Below are 17,519 nucleotides of genomic sequence, written 5' to 3'. Positions count from 1 at the left end.
TGACATTATTGGTATAGCAAACAATTATTTTTTGTATGTTGGGCTTCCACAGTGTCAAACCCCTTCAATGTTAGTAATGGTGTGCAACAAGGTAGCATTATTTCACCTAAGCTTTTTGCTGTAGCAGTATATGCCGATGATCTTAGTATGAAGCTTCAGTTGGCATGCGCTGGATGTTGCTTAGTAAACACTGTCATAAACCACTTATTCTATGCAGATGATCTAGTTTTGATTTGTCCTTCAGCGAAAACATTGCGTAAATTGCTATTAGGTATTTAGGCATTAGGGAAATGACCACCATATTCTTTCATGTTATCAAAACAGAATGTATGGCTATTTTCCCAAGGTCTTGGAAACCGTGTAGAATTCCCTGCGTATTGTTATATGGCAAACCCCTTTGTTGTGTGCGTGAGCCAATTTGATTGTACCTAACTTTTTCAAAATACAATTTTTCACATGATGGAAAAAATGAACAACTCTCATAACATCTACAATGGCAATTTGACAACTACCTAAAGAAATTTTCACTTAATTATACCAGAAATACATTGTTGAATGCAGGTAATCTGTCATTGGAATGATAGGAGCATCAGAAGTGCAGCAAAGTCTGTTTGATCTCCCAAAGTTTGCAGGAACAACTGTTGTGTTATGATTGGATTAATGAGCCATTAATCACTTTCAATCAAATCTAATGTTCATGTTATTACATTTGCAATATACACTATCAATTGGTGGTTACTATGGGTGTGGGCTTGTTGCTAGGCATCATATTTGCATACATTTTTAAATTCATTTGCCTATTAATCCATGACTTTGTTATCTTTGTATTATATGTGACCATTTGGCTGTTGCTATGGACATGGTCTTGTTGCTAGGGATGTTTACATACATATGTTTTGAATGTTTCTTTACTTGCCTACCAGATCATGTTATTTTAGCAAAATATAGTCTGGTATTTGGTTGTTGCTAGGGTGTGGTTATTCGTGTCAAAATGTTGAACAAAATGTGCACAATAATTACCCTTCTAAAAACATCTCACCAAATTTCAGTCTGATTGATCAAGTACTTTTTGAGATACACATTTATGTTTTTGACCAAAAGACAGATTTTTAGCCCTTATTTGTATATTAATGATGAAATCATCTTGTTATGAACAAATCTTAATCTACACATCCATAAGAACGTTCCCATCACATGTCAGACCAAACTGCATGATAAGCTTTTTGACCAAAATGACATTTTTTTACTCAAATCTTATTCCAATTCTGTGGAATTAGCTTCCTTTTAACATTCATTTGGATATTACTATTGAATCTTTTAATGTAATCTTAAAACTAATCTTTTTTTTAAAGTAATAATAACAAGTGTGATTTTCTTGGAACAAAGACTATGCCATTTATCATTTTGGGGACATCAAGGGTGTTCACATATGTAAAAAACCTTGCCACGGCCTGGTCCCAGTAAACAAATTAATCAGGTGTTAACTTTTGGTCTGCGTTCAGATTGCATATTTGTCGTCATCGAGTCTAGGACAAAAACAGCGCCCTCAGTCACATCAACGCTACTATTGTTAAATATGGCTGACTTCGATAATTGTTTACTTTCCAACTGATAATAACATTACACATTCATGGGACGCTTAGACAATAGTAAAAAGGTCAACATATACTGTAGGTCAACATGAGAGGGCGTCATCTGGGACAAGGTCTGCATTCACACGGACGTTTTTGCTCTGGGACAAGACCAGGCCCGGCCCAGGCCAGGGCCTGAACCACCTTCTCGTCTGGGACCAAATCTTGTCCGGGCCAGGCCCTGGCTAAACCGTTCACACCTGTTTTTTTGTCCCAGACCAGGACCTGGCCATGGCCTGGCCCTACACAAAATTCGTAGTCTGAACAGGCTAATCATAATTTTATGTTATCACCGTTGTTTTAGCTCTGTTTACTTCGTATTGTTTATTTTATCTTTCTAACTAACTTTGTTGTCATGTTATCCATTTTCTACCTTTTTGAGTATTAAAAAGAGCACTGAGACACACACACGGTAGTACACTTTCTTTTAAAGAAATGAATTATCATTTTTATGTTATACATGCATCCGAATGTTGCTGTTGGTGGGGGTTGTGTTACTTGGCATATTTTCATACTTTTTTGCTAAAGTTTATTCATTTGTGTACCCATTCCTGTTGTTACATTTGCTATATACAACACAATTTGGCTGCTGCTATGGGTGTGTTTTGCTCCTAGGTAGACATGTTTAATGTTTTTCTTGACCACTATCCTAACTAGAGACTGAAATCAACATCCCAACCAAATATCAAAATAATGTTGTCTGTGGTTTTTGACTTTAAGTCTCTCAAAGATGGGCAGACAGATAGACAAATAAGACACTTTTGCTTCCAATCAAGGATAATTTTGTATAAGCTATACAAGATTTCAGCCTCTTAAAGAAGCATTTCCTGTTACAAGTTGACATTGGACAATGCTCTACAAAATCCATGTGAAAAGATGATGACCATTAATTACAATATGACAAATACTCCACTATTTACAAAGATAAAGACAAGAACGAGTGGGATTTAACACTATACTGCACGCTGCCTGCATTTTCCATGTGTACTCTTCATTGTCATCAAAAGAGTATCACACTACTATACCTTTTGATGAAGTGGTCACAATATTTTGTGTGATCATCAGTTTTATGTTCAATTTTACCCTGAAAACACCTTTAGTTAGTAGTTTGACATCATAAATATTGAATTTCTAGTAACTGTCAAATGCATGTATTTTCCAACATGGTAGATAATGACATCACAAACTATCGCAAGTTTTAGGAATCCTCAATGGTAAAGTACGGTTAAGTCTCAAGTTTAGAATATACATTCAAGTGAAATAGTACAAATCAAAAGTGTTTGTTGAGTCTTTTACTGTGGCCCACTGTAGATAGGTTAGCAGGATGGATGAAATTGTTTGACACTTTACAGATGAATCACAGTGGGTTGAAATTAGACATATTTATTTATAAATAGTTGTTTTTGTTTAAATAGTTTTTTTGTTAGCCCATTTTTGCTCTTTATAGTATCTCTTTCCTACAAGGTGTCATTCAATGAAGTGATGATTTGAAAATCTTGTGTTTATTTTCTAAATCAACTTTAACTTGTACTTTTGTTGATTTTAATAAACCACCATTACTCTCAGACAACTATAATTCTCTGATTTTAACTGTACTGACTGACTACCTTATTAATTAGTCTGGCAGTTTTTGACTAAGTTTTTCTCTCTCTCTCACACACACACACATACACACACACACACATAGCAATGCCTATAGCACTGCTGAACCTTAAATTAATTTTTGTAAAGAAAGAACGTAAACAATAAACAAAAACAACTATTGGTAAATTAATATGGCCAATTTCAACCCACTGTGGATATTGAATACGATCCTAATAACAATGACCATAGTGACGTAAGCCAAATAACGCCAAGGTAGGTGTACTGCTTTCAACTGAGCTTCATAAAGGGCTAATTTTCAATCAGTGTCAGGTCAGTGTCTTGAGTCAGACACTTCCCAATTTGTGTCAAACCAACATTCCTTAATATACAACTATTTCAAAAATAAAGTGACCAATTTCTTTCCTGTATATTGATAATACTGTAGTCCAACATTTGGAGATAAAAATCCGAAACACTCTGTAAAATAGTAGTTTCATATGTACCCTATGAGCTGACGTGTTAGCATAAACACATCAGTGCATTTGCTTCAATGCTAATGAAAGTGAGCTAAGAAAATATCACATAAATTTGAATTAGGCATAGCAACAATACAAATGTTGTAAAAATAACTGAGTACAGAGAGAAAGACATGCAGACACACATGCAGCCCGACTGGCTGGCAGACACATACATATACCTGAAGTCATGCTTCTTTGTCTCATCTTTAATTTCCTCTGACAACTTCCGAGTCCCTTCTTATCCAGCTGTGATTTTGGTCTTACAATCTCATCTTGGAATTCTTGAAGTAAAGCATCCTTTGGATCCTCGTTAATCTTTGGTTTATTCTTCATGTTTTTGGTACTATAATCGGCATTATATCTATAGAAACAGACAAGAAATGATAGCTAGTTGAATTGATATCTTTGCATTCAAGATAAATCTAATGATGGGTATTAAGGACTCTAACACTTCACAGGATAGGAAAGCTAGCTAAGAGATAGGATCGCTTAGTGTATCATGGCATTGGCAAGTTAATTGTGTGAGTGTGTTACCCAATCAAAGTTATCAAACCTACATCCCTTTAATTCCACTTGAAGTACTGTAACCAGTTAACGTCTACTGGTACATTTTATGCAATTATACTGAAGTGTTGTCTAGTACCTATACATTATTGTTATGATTTATACCTCCACTCACATAGTCTAGTTCCTATACAGAATCATTACCATTTACATATCCACTCACAGTTTAGTCAAAGTCGTTACTCTAGAAGTAGTGAGATTCATGAGATGCAATTTAAAATTCATCCACAACCACCCACAGTGTCATTAACATCATGTCGTTGTTAATCAATCACCAAATTCAAACCAATATACCACAGTCCCTCATAAAGATAATGTTTATTGGGGCAGCTATGTAATATCTAACTATGGTATATTTGTCAGCTCAGCAGGCTACTTTAAGGGGGCCATATGTCATTTAAAAACTGACACACGGCAAACATAATTCCTTCATTTAGAGGGGGAGGGGTAAGGGTTCATTTTATTTTGTGTGCATCGAAATCACTATAAGGATTTACACTTCAAAAATGGAATCAAAAGAAGCAATGCTATTTTTCTTGTCTTGAAAAAATGACAGTCAGAACTTTGTCAGCATTGTGTAGAGATGCATAGAAAATATCCACATGGCCAAGTATTCCACCTAGCCAGGGAGTGATGTACAATAAATGAATGACAAAAACAACCACTTGATGGCTGCGAAAACATGGTTTTATTATTCACCAACACCTATAAAGCAGAAGTTCTTGAATTCAAAAGACTTTTTCTCTGTTTGTTGGGTCACATCACAACTATAATTGATGGTACGTGACGAATGCACATGTCAACCAATTTCTTGTGACTGGGAAGATAAGGTTACAGCCCAAGCAAGGCCCTACACTTAATGTAGACATCACCTCATTTACTTGTACCTGCAACTCTCAGTTTTTGAAACCACCGACAAAGCTTTACGTTTTAGGATTACCTAATGCCAAATTCTAGATGGGTTAGCTGTTTAGACATGAAGAAATTCATCATACACAAATATATTACAATACTGCACTCCAGTACTATGTAGGTAATGACATGTGATCTTGTCACCGAAAGTCAACAAAGTGGGTAGTGATAAGCTGATCATTCGATCGTAGTGGCAACTTTTAAAGGACCTTCACGATAATTGATTTGAATTGACTATGTGGAGAGGATGTTGCCAAAATCCACCTACGCGAAGATTCTAAGTTTCGCCATGTTGGGGTATAACGTGAAACTAATATTAAATGTAAATCTAGAAATTACCGATGAGATGTCACATGTTTGACATGACCTCTAAACTTGGACTATATTGTCGTAGATAGCAGGTATTGCGAATGTTTATTTCAGCATTCACAACAAGTTGATCATTCGACTGATGTTGACTCAATCCTATTCTATTAACGTGAAAATCAAAAGGTTTGATCGCCAGAAATAATTATTCAGCAATAGTTTAGTAATTCCAAACAGATTTGTAGAAGTTTTTGAGTGATAGTTGAAACATGCATGACTGTGAAAGCCGTGGCCATCGTCAACGTGTTTACCACTGTGATAGTGCAACAAGTCAAAATCAACTTGATGTGTATAAATTACGGATATGTCTAAATAAAAACGAATCGACAGAAACAACTTGAAGGCTAAAGAGCATGAGAACTGGTAAATACAATTACCAGTTGAAGCTATGTTTTGCAGAGACAGCAAATGTTTTATAATTTGAATTGCAATTAGAGTTTGTTGTGTTTATCGATATCATGGTATATGATATAAACATACATGTACTATGATATATATGTAGAACAGGTCATTCATTTTCCCATTTCGCATTAGGACATTTCGTTTTTAGGGGGGGGGGGGGGGGTTTAAACTAAAACAAAGAAATTACGTTTCTTTACCAGATGTAAACTGAATGTCTTCCGTAAGGGCAAAGTTTTGAAATTGTTGTTCCTACAGACAATTGTTGGAATACAACAGAACATATGTAATAAGTTATTTTTTCTCATTGATTGCTATTTGCCCATTGCAGTTAGTGATCTCCTGGCCAACCACAACATGTACTGTGACATTTGTTGAGAATGTATAAAAAAAATAATAAGCACATCGTCGTACCACTTTAGACAACATTTCCTGACGAGAAACTATTTTTTCCTTTTTAGTGGCCTACAAAAATATGCCAATAATTTATTAAAACTAAAAGCTACATCAATAATATTTTCAGGACAAGTGTGCTTTGGTATTGCAAATGCATGTATCAAATTATATTGGATTTGAAGTGTGCATTCTTGAGATATAGCCTAATTACTGAAAACCATTAATTATGTAATTTCTCGTTAATATTCTTGGGATGTTTACTTTGTCACTACCCTACAAAACACATGCAATAAATGTCGTTTGAATTGAGCCAGTCATGTTTTACAAAATGGTGATAAAATCGCACCACTTTAGACATTGCCTGACGAGAAACTATTTTTTTTCTTTTTTGTGACCAATCGAAAATATGCCAGTAACTTATTAAAACTAAAAGCTACATTAATAATATTTTCAGGACAGGTGTGCTTTGGTATCGCAAATGTGTGTACCAAGTTATAATGAATTTGAAGTGTGCATTCTTGAGATATAGCCTAATTGCTGAAAATCATTAATTACGTAAAGTGCTCATTAATATTCTTGGGATGTTTACCAAAACCTAATCAAGTCTTGCCATTACCCTACAGAATACGTCTTCACTATTTCGTTCGTATTGAGCAAGCTGTTACGGAGAAAACGATGACACAGATCCTTTAATGTCCATGACGATCGCGTGTACAATGTACCGAAAATATGCCACTATCTTATTAAAACTAAAAGTTACATTAGTAATATTTTCAGGACAGGTGCGCTTTGGTATCGCAAATGTGTGTACCAAGTTATAATGAATTTGATGCGTGCCATTACCCTGTGGAATACGTCTTGAAAATTTTGTTTGATTTGAGCAAGCCGTTATGGAGAAAGCGATGACACAGACAGACACACACACATACATACAGACACACAGACATCCACCCATAAATATATCTCTTTCTTACGGAAGAAAAAATGACACAGCCTCTTATACACTGTTTACATCACTACAGCAGCTGGGGTTCACTGATTGGATGAAGAAGCTTTTGTGATGATTAAGAGACTTTGGCCTTACATGATTTAGTTAAAGACCAAATTAGCTTCCAGACTAACTTGAAGTGTACCTCTCTCTCCTCATGCCAGGTGAGAAGCCAACTGATTAATCTTAGAAAACTATCACATACCTCAATGTTGTCAGAGATTCATCATAGTTGTAGCTAGCAGGACCAATATTAGCTACCATCACTTTCTTGGCATTACCACCTAAAGAATCTTGCAAAAGTCTGGTCAATTTGGAATCACGATATGGAATGTGTGTACTCTTGCCATCAACTGGAGCAGAGGTAACATTATCCAACGCTGCCAAAGACAAATTAATTTGCGTTGCTTCTTTCGAACATTCTCCCTGAAAATTAAGATACAATAACCAATGAAAGAATGGGTACACACAACATATCACTGCTTGTGTCATTTGGGATATAAGATGTGAATCAATTATTTTATTTCAATGTATCAATGGTGTAAGGGAGGCTTGGACTAAAAAACTAAGACTTTAAAAGTTTCCCCTTGTCACACTGAGCAGGAAAAATAACTAATAATAGCCACTCCACCAGTAGAGCTCAACAACAGCTTTTACACTGGGCTTGAAGCATCAGATTAGCTGTGTGTGAACACTGCACTTACCCCCCCCCCCCCCCCACCAACCATTCCTTCAATAAAATGTACATTATAAAATGTTGACTGGACAAAGGTCATCTCAATATCTTAGATGTTACCAATATTAACAATAAAACAAGATGATGTACAAAATAATAGCAAATGTACACCCACCTCTTGTTTAAATGGTAGTAATTGTAAATTGTTATCAGTATCTGCATTAAATAACTCAACAGCCATATCACCATGCCAGTACCCTCTGTAAAAAAACACATATCCATTTATTAGACATCACTATACATGTGACAGCGGCCTCCAAGTCAATTCTATATAATATGTTTTTCTTTACCATAACAGACCTACCTGCTATACTGAATGGTCAACATTTAGTTAAAGATATACAGAAATGGAAAAAGTTCTGAAACAAGCAAACTTTCAAAATATATATCGGCTAATTGCTATACGATGTATAAACTGTCCTCCCTGGAATTAAAGTATTACATTTTTTTATATATCAATACCAATATATTCACTGATAATTGTTAAAATAATTACAATATTATATAAAACCAAAAATTTATATAACGGCTAAAAATACCGCCAATGGTGTTGTAGCACAACTGTCAATTTAAAAAAAAAAATGTTTATCCATATGCGAGTCAATGCTAACAATAGGTGTTCATTTGCTGAATGTCTATCCAGTTGCCTATCCAACCATGTTGCTATCTTTGCAATATACGTGATCATTTGGCTCTTGCTATGGGTGTGGTCATGTTGCTAGATATATTTGCATACATTTTTGAATGTTTTTGTTCACTTGTGTATGCATTCCTGATATTATCATTGCAATATAAGTCATCATTTGGCTTTTGCTATATATGGGCGTGGTCTTGTTGCTAGGCATATTTGCATACATTTTTTGAATGTGTATCAATTTGTATATCTTGATAAGAAGTTGATTTTAGCCATAATTGGTACTGTAAAAGGTTGGAACTGTCATCACATTGGGGATGTTGATTTTATGGTGCGGACCCCAAAATTAATTTGATTGAATCATTGGACTGTATTTTCATGTACAGTGACACAAATATGTTTACCAACAGGTGGGTGATCCAATACTGTTCAGGGTGTATGAAGAACCTATTATGCTGATTGAGAGACTTTGGCCAGACATGATTTAGTTAAAGACCACATTAGCTTCCAGACTAACTTGAAGTGTACCTCTCTCTCCTCATGCCAGGTGAGAAGCCAACTGATTAATCTTAGAAAACTATCACATACCTCAATGTTGTCAGAGATTCATCATAGTTGTAGCTAGTAGGACCAATATTAGCTACCATCACTTTCTTGGCATTACCACCTAAAGAATCTTGCAAAAGTCTGGTCAATTTGGAATCACGATATGGAATGTGTGTACTCTTGCCATCAACTGGAGCAGAGGTAACATTATCCAACGCTGCCAAAGACAAATTAATTTGCGTTGCTTCTTTCGAACATTCTCCCTGAAAATTAAGATACAATAACCAATGAAAGAATGGGTACACACAACATATCACTGCTTGTGTCATTTGGGATATAAGATGTGAATCAATTATTTTATTTCAATGTATCAATGGTGTAAGGGAAGCTTGGACTAAAAAACTAAGACTTTAAAAGTTTCCCCTTGTCACACTGAGCAGGAAAAATAACTAATAATAGCCACTCCACCAGTAGAGCTCAACAACAGCTTTTACACTGGGCTTGAAGCATCAGATTAGCTGTGTGTGAACACTGCACTTACCAACCCCCCCCCCCCCCACCCCCCACACACACACACACCAACCATTCCTTCAATAAAATGTACATTATAAAATGTTGACTGGACAAAGGTCATCCCAATATCTTAGATGTTACCAATATTAACAATAAAACAAGATGATGTACAAAATAATAGCAAATGTACACCCACCTCTTGTTTAAATGGTAGTAATTGTAAATTGTTATCAGTATCTGCATTAAATAACTCAACAGCCATATCACCATGCCAGTACCCTCTGTAAAAAAACACATATCCATTTATTAGACATCACTATACATGTGACAGCGGCCTCCAAGTCAATTCTATATAATATGTTTTTCTTTACCATAACAGACCTACCTGCTATACTGAATGGTCAACATTTAGTTAAAGATATACAGAAATGGAAAAAGTTCTGAAACAAGCAAACTTTCAAAATATATATCGGCTAATTGCTATACGATGTATAAACTGTCCTCCCTGGAATTAAAGTATTACATTTTTTTATATATCAATACCAATATATTCACTGATAATTGTTAAAATAATTACAATATTATATAAAACCAAAAATTTATATAACGGCTGAAATCCATAGTGGCATTGATCAGAGCCATTTAAAATACAAAAAATACCGCCAATGGTGTTGTAGCACAACTGTCAATTTAAAAAAAAAATGTTTATCCATATGCGAGTCAATGCTAACAATAGGTGTTCATTTGCTGAATGTCTATCCAGTTGCCTATCCAACCATGTTGCTATCTTTGCAATATACGTGATCATTTGGCTCTTGCTATGGGTGTGGTCATGTTGCTAGATATATTTGCATACATTTTTGAATGTTTTTGTTCACTTGTGTATGCATTCCTGATATTATCATTGCAATATAAGTCATCATTTGGCTTTTGCTATATATGGGCGTGGTCTTGTTGCTAGGCATATTTGCATACATTTTTTGAATGTGTATCAATTTGTATATCTTGATAAGAAGTTGATTTTAGCCATAATTGGTACTGTAAAAGGTTGGAACTGTCATCACATTGGGGATGTTGATTTTATGGTGTGGACCCAAAAATTAATTTGATTGAATCATTGGACTGTATTTTCATGTACAGTGACACAAATATGTTTACCAACAGGTGGGTGATCCAATACTGTTCAGGGTGTATGAAGAACCTATTATGCTGATTGAGAGACTTTGGCCAGACATGATTTAGTTAAAGACCACATTAGCTTCCAGACTAACTTGAAGTGTACCTCTCTCTCCTCATGCCAGGTGAGAAGCCAACTGATTAATCTTAGAAAACTATCACATACCTCAATGTTGTCAGAGATTCATCATAGTTGTAGCTAGCAGGACCAATATTAGCTACCATCACTTTCTTGGCATTACCACCTAAAGAATCTTGCAAAAGTCTGGTCAATTTGGAATCACGATATGGAATGTGTGTACTCTTGCCATCAACTGGAGCAGAGGTAACATTATCCAACGCTGCCAAAGACAAATTAATTTGCGTTGCTTCTTTCGAACATTCTCCCTGAAAATTAAGATACAATAACCAATGAAAGAATGGGTACACACAACATATCACTGCTTGTGTCATTTGGGATATAAGATGTGAATCAATTATTTTATTTCAATGTATCAATGGTGTAAGGGAAGCTTGGACTAAAAAACTAAGACTTTAAAAGTTTCCCCTTGTCACACTGAGCAGGAAAAATAACTAATAATAGCCACTCCACCAGTAGAGCTCAACAACAGCTTTTACACTGGGCTTGAAGCATCAGATTAGCTGTGTGTGAACACTGCACTTACCCACCCACCCCCCCACCCCCCACCAACCATTCCTTCAATAAAATGTACATTATAAAATGTTGACTGGACAAAGGTCATCCCAATATCTTAGATGTTACCAATATTAACAATAAAACAAGATGATGTACAAAATAATAGCAAATGTACACCCACCTCTTGTTTAAATGGTAGTAATTGTAAATTGTTATCAGTATCTGCATTAAATAACTCAACAGCCATATCACCATGCCAGTACCCTCTGTAAAAAAACACATATCCATTTATTAGACATCACTATACATGTGACAGCGGCCTCCAAGTCAATTCTATATAATATGTTTTTCTTTACCATAACAGACCTACCTGCTATACTGAATGGTCAACATTTAGTTAAAGATATACAGAAATGGAAAAAGTTCTGAAACAAGCAAACTTTCAAAATATATATCGGCTAATTGCTATACGATGTATAAACTGTCCTCCCTGGAATTAAAGTATTACATTTTTTTATATATCAATACCAATATATTCACTGATAATTGTTAAAATAATTACAATATTATATAAAACCAAAAATTTATATAATGGCTGAAATCCATAGTGGCATTGATCAGAGCCATTTAAAATACAAAAATACCGCCAATGGTGTTGTAGCACAACTGTCAATTTTTTTAAAAAAAATGTTTATCCATATGCGAGTCAATGCTAACAATAGGTGTTCATTTTGCTGAATGTCTATCCAGTTGCCTATCCAACCATGTTGCTATCTTTGCAATATACGTGATCATTTGGCTCTTGCTATGGGTGTGGTCATGTTGCTAGATATATTTGCATACATTTTTGAATGTTTTTGTTCACTTGTGTATGCATTCCTGATATTATCATTGCAATATAAGTCATCATTTGGCTTTTGCTATATATGGGCGTGGTCTTGTTGCTAGGCATATTTGCATACATTTTTTGAATGTGTATCAATTTGTATATCTTGATAAGAAGTTGATTTTAGCCATAATTGGTACTGTAAAAGGTTGGAACTGTCATCACATTGGGGATGTTGATTTTATGGTGCGGACCCAAAAATTAATTTGATTGAATCATTGGACTGTATTTTCATGTACAGTGACACAAATATGTTTACCAACAGGTGGGTGATCCAATACTGTTCAGGGTGTATGAAGAACCTATTATGCTGATTAAGAGACTTTGGCCTTACATGATTTAGTTAAAGACCACATTAGCTTCCAGACTAACTTGAAGTGTACCTCTCTCTCCTCATGCCAGGTGAGAAGCCAACTGATTAATCTTAGAAAACTATCACATACCTCAATGTTGTCAGAGATTCATCATAGTTGTAGCTAGCAGGACCAATATTAGCTACCATCACTTTCTTGGCATTACCACCTAAAGAATCTTGCAGAAGTCTGGTCAATTTGGAATCAAGATATGGTATATGTGTATTCTTGCCATCAACTAGAGCAGAGGTAACGTTATCCAACGCTGCCAAAGACAAATTAACTTTTGTTGCTTCTTTCGAACATTCTCCCTGAAAATTAAGATACAATAACCAATGAAAGAATGGGTACACACAACATATCACTGCTTGTGTCATTTGGGATATAAGATGTGAATCAATTATTTTATTTCAATGTATCAATGGTGTAAGGGAGGCTTGGACTAAAAAACTAAAACGATTGTAGATAATTCTACTTTAAACATGTTTTGTTATAGTTATAATTTGCAGGTATTTACAAGGATTCATTTAAACACAAAATTGTTGAGCATGTATCTCTGAAAAGATAGCAAGACTTAGTCATTAGGAAAAGCACAAAACTCTTTATATATAAAGTTGTTTATTCACTGAACAAACCATTGACAGCTTATTATCAGTATCCAACTGTGATAAGGTCCTAAAATTTTCAAGTACTTTACTGTACACTTCCACAAGTGAAGTACATTGTAAACTTGGAAACCAATACTACTAATCTATCAACATGCAATATCTATGTAAACATTATCATTGTTTAATTTGTTAAATTGGCTGTAAAAAGGAAGACAAATTTAAAGTGAAAACATAGTACTTACCTCTCTACATTCTAATGTAAGGAATACAGCATGAGAATGAGAACGGTGCTCATTCATGTTAGTTGCACTGAAAAAAATGAACATTCATTTCAAATTATTATATTGTCTTTAGATCTCTTTTAACCATAATGGCTAATGCAAACATTGTTGGATTACAATTACTTTATGTTATCAGTGGAGCTACAGGGATTTACAGGTACTAAACATGATTATGCTCTTGGTGCAGGACTAACTTTTAATATAGCTCTGCCTGCCAGACAACTGTTTTTAGCACAACTGAACTGATAAAGTTCAGAAATGCTATAGGAAATTGGCAAAGTGTCTGTCTGTCTGTCTGTCTGTCTGGATCAATCATTCTTTCAATCAATCAATCAATCAATCATTCAACCAAATGACAAATCAATCAATAAATCGATTGATCAATCAATCGATAAATCGATTACATGCTCGCTGATCCCTGGTGTACAACATGTGCACACCGGCTATTTGGTGGAATGTGGGTAAAACTATGGGACCAAATTTTTCCCTCAAATTAGGGGATGATCTTCAGAAGTGCTATAGGCATGGCAAAGTGTCTGTTTGTCTGTCTGTCTGTCTGTATCTGTCTGTGTGTGTGTGTGTGTGTGTGTGTGTGTGTGTCTGTGTGTGTGTGTATCTGTGTGTGTGTGTGTGTGTGTGTGTCTGTCTGTGTGTGTATCTGTGTGTGTGTGTGTATCTGTGTGTGTGTGTGTGTGTGTGTGTGTGTGTGTGTGTGTGTATCTGTGTGTGTGTGTGTGTGTGTGTGTATGTGTGTGTGTGTGTAACAGATTTCTTCTTTTTAACTTAATTAATGATTATTTAAAAAAACTTGTTGTTTATCTATTTTTTTTATGTTGAATGGTGTTTAGTGTGGTGGTCTTATGTGTGGTTTATGTTCATGGGGATTTTGCATAGATATCCAATGGATTTCCATTAACAATTATGCAGGGATTCTTATATTACTCTAATAGATTCTTAATGGCATCCTAAGGGTTTCCAAAAGGGAATCCTAATGGATTTGTATGGAATTCCCATAGGAATCCTGTTGGATTTGTATGGAATTCCCATAGGAATCCTATTGGATTTGTATGGAATTCTCATAGGAATCCTGTTGGATTTGTATGGAATTCCCATAGGAATCCTATTGGATTTGTATGGAATTCCCATAGGAATCCTATTGGATTTGTATGGAATTCCCATAGGAATCCTATTGGATTTGTATGGAATTCCCATAGGAATCCTATTGGATTTGTATGGAATTCCCGTAGGAATCCTATTGGATTTGTATGGAATTCCCGTAGGAATCCTGTTGCATTTGTATGGAATTCCCATAGGAATCCTGTTGGATTTGTATGGAATTCCCATAGGAATCCTATTGGATTTGTATGGAATTCTCATAGGAATCCTATTGGATTTGTATGGAATTCCCATAGGAATCCTATTGGATTTGTATGGAATTCCCATAGGAATCCTATTGGATTTGTAAGGAATCCCATAGGAATCCTATTGGATTTGTATGGAATTCCCATAGGAATCCTATTGGATTTGTATGGAATTCCCATAGGAATCCTATTGGATTTGTATGGAATTCCCATAGGAATCCTATTGGATTTGTATGGAATTCTCATAGGAATCCTATTGGATTTGTATGGAATTCTCATAGGAATCCTATTGAAATTCCCATAGAAATCCTTTAGGATTTAGGATCCTTTGATTAGGATTTAGAATCCTCTAGGATTGTAAGGGAATTCCTATAGGAATCCAATAGAAAAGGATTGAAAACACCCTGGGAATCCCATAGAAATTCCTATAGGAATCCTATAGGATTTATTCATATATGATTCCTATAGGACCTTTTCGTCTGTGTGTGTGTGTGTGTGTGTGTGTGTGTGTGTGTGTGTGTGTGTGTGTGTGTAAACAAGTTAAAGTCAAAAACTGCTCAACTTATTGCCACAATATTTGGTAGGTGCATTATCTTGGGTATCAATTTCTCAAGGTAATGCAATCACCAAATATTATATGGCAATTTGACTTAAAGTTGTTTACACACACATCCACACAGAAAGACAGACACTTACTGAAGCCTATAGCACTAGTGAACTTCATCTGTTCAGCAGTATTTGACTTTAAGTTGTTTACACACATCCACACTGACAGACACTTAGCCATGCCTCTTGCACTACTGAACCTTATCAGTTCAGTTGTGCTAAACACATACTAATAAACATGTTACAGTAAACTGAACTTGTGAACTTAACTTGTAGTATGATTGGTATGTAAACGTAATTTATGTGCATGTTTATTATGTACCACAATCCTTAGCGCATCTTTACTTGTGCTTCCTTTGTTAAGGAATAAAAGGAGCTACTCATTGAATATACTATCGCCTCGATTCATATATTTTATCCTTGTACTTATACAAGATGGCAACAGGTTATGGGCCCAGATCTTTACTATTATTTGACAACTAACAAAAACTACTTCATTATTATTTTTCTAGACAACACAATGCGAAACAACAAAGACCAAGTTCATGCTTGTAATTCAATGAGAATAACAAGAAGCTTGCTTACCCAACAGCTCTGTTCTGATTACCTACATTCATCACATGTTCAATTTCTGTCACACTTTTTGTAACAAATGAGATGAGATCCTGTAAATAAATAAAAAAAAACAGTGAGAACAAATAACATTACATAAATCCATCAAATATTAAGTTTGTGATTTTTCAATTAATTTAAGTCTTTTTAAAAAGAATAATGTAATAATACACATAAATATGACTTTATAGCTACATATACTTTGGTTTTACACCTTTGAACGCCATGATAATAGCAATGTTAAATCTACACTAGCTGAAACAGGAAATGTTTTTCTAAAGATGTTTTGCTGGAAGTAATGACTTTCATACTCGTGACATACACTTTCAACAATATTGAACAAACTATGGGTAACGTAGATGTATACATTTATGATAGTAAAATGAATCCCATCAAACTGATGTTTGGGTCTGTACCCTAAAATCAATCAACAAACATGATCCTGATATCAAACAATAATGTCCCACTTGCAGCTAGTGCAGTTTGCAAGTTGAAAAGTTAAACTATATTACTCTAAATACTGACCATAACATAAACACCAACATCTGGTCGTTTTATCAATTCTAACCGTTCCTCCTGGACTTTGGAAAGCAAATCTCTGATCTTGTCCTGATAGATCTCCAAGTATGATGCTCTCACTAAATACTGTCGATTTTCTGAATGGGATATGTATGTACATATGTAGTCAAAGGAATCTGGAATCAAATCTTGGAGGTCTGGATCACTCCATACACCTGAAACATGATAGCATACATGTAGTTTACAATTACCATTGCTCAGATAATTTTGAGCATTTTGTATTCGTTCTCAATATTATATTAGACAATTAACTATTTTGACAAATACAAGTTAAACTTGAGGAGTTTAACACATAAATTTATTCAATCATTCTGATTAATAGAGTTACCTCTTTACAATTAGTTATTTATTAATAAAAACTGATTGAAGCAAAAACTCACAAAACTAAGTTAAGTACTAGGAATTGGAGCATTACATAGTATACAGACTTTACATAAATGTACATGTACATAGTATTTGCTTTGTGTGAAGTACGTACTACTGTACACTGTACAGCAAGCATTCAACTTTACTAGGAAAGACACAAGTCAAAACCATTATTGTTTGACTACTGTGCAAGATTACAAAGTGTGTGATAAGATGCTTTTGTTGTCGGATAGTGTAAACAAGTTGCAAGTTCTCAATAATGTGCAT

Source organism: Glandiceps talaboti, chromosome 20 (assembly GCF_964340395.1).
Source record: "Glandiceps talaboti chromosome 20, keGlaTala1.1, whole genome shotgun sequence".
NCBI classification, from domain to species: Eukaryota; Metazoa; Hemichordata; class Enteropneusta; family Spengelidae; genus Glandiceps; species Glandiceps talaboti.
The sequence above is the reverse complement of the archived record's forward strand: the minus strand, read 5'-3'. Positions refer to the sequence as shown.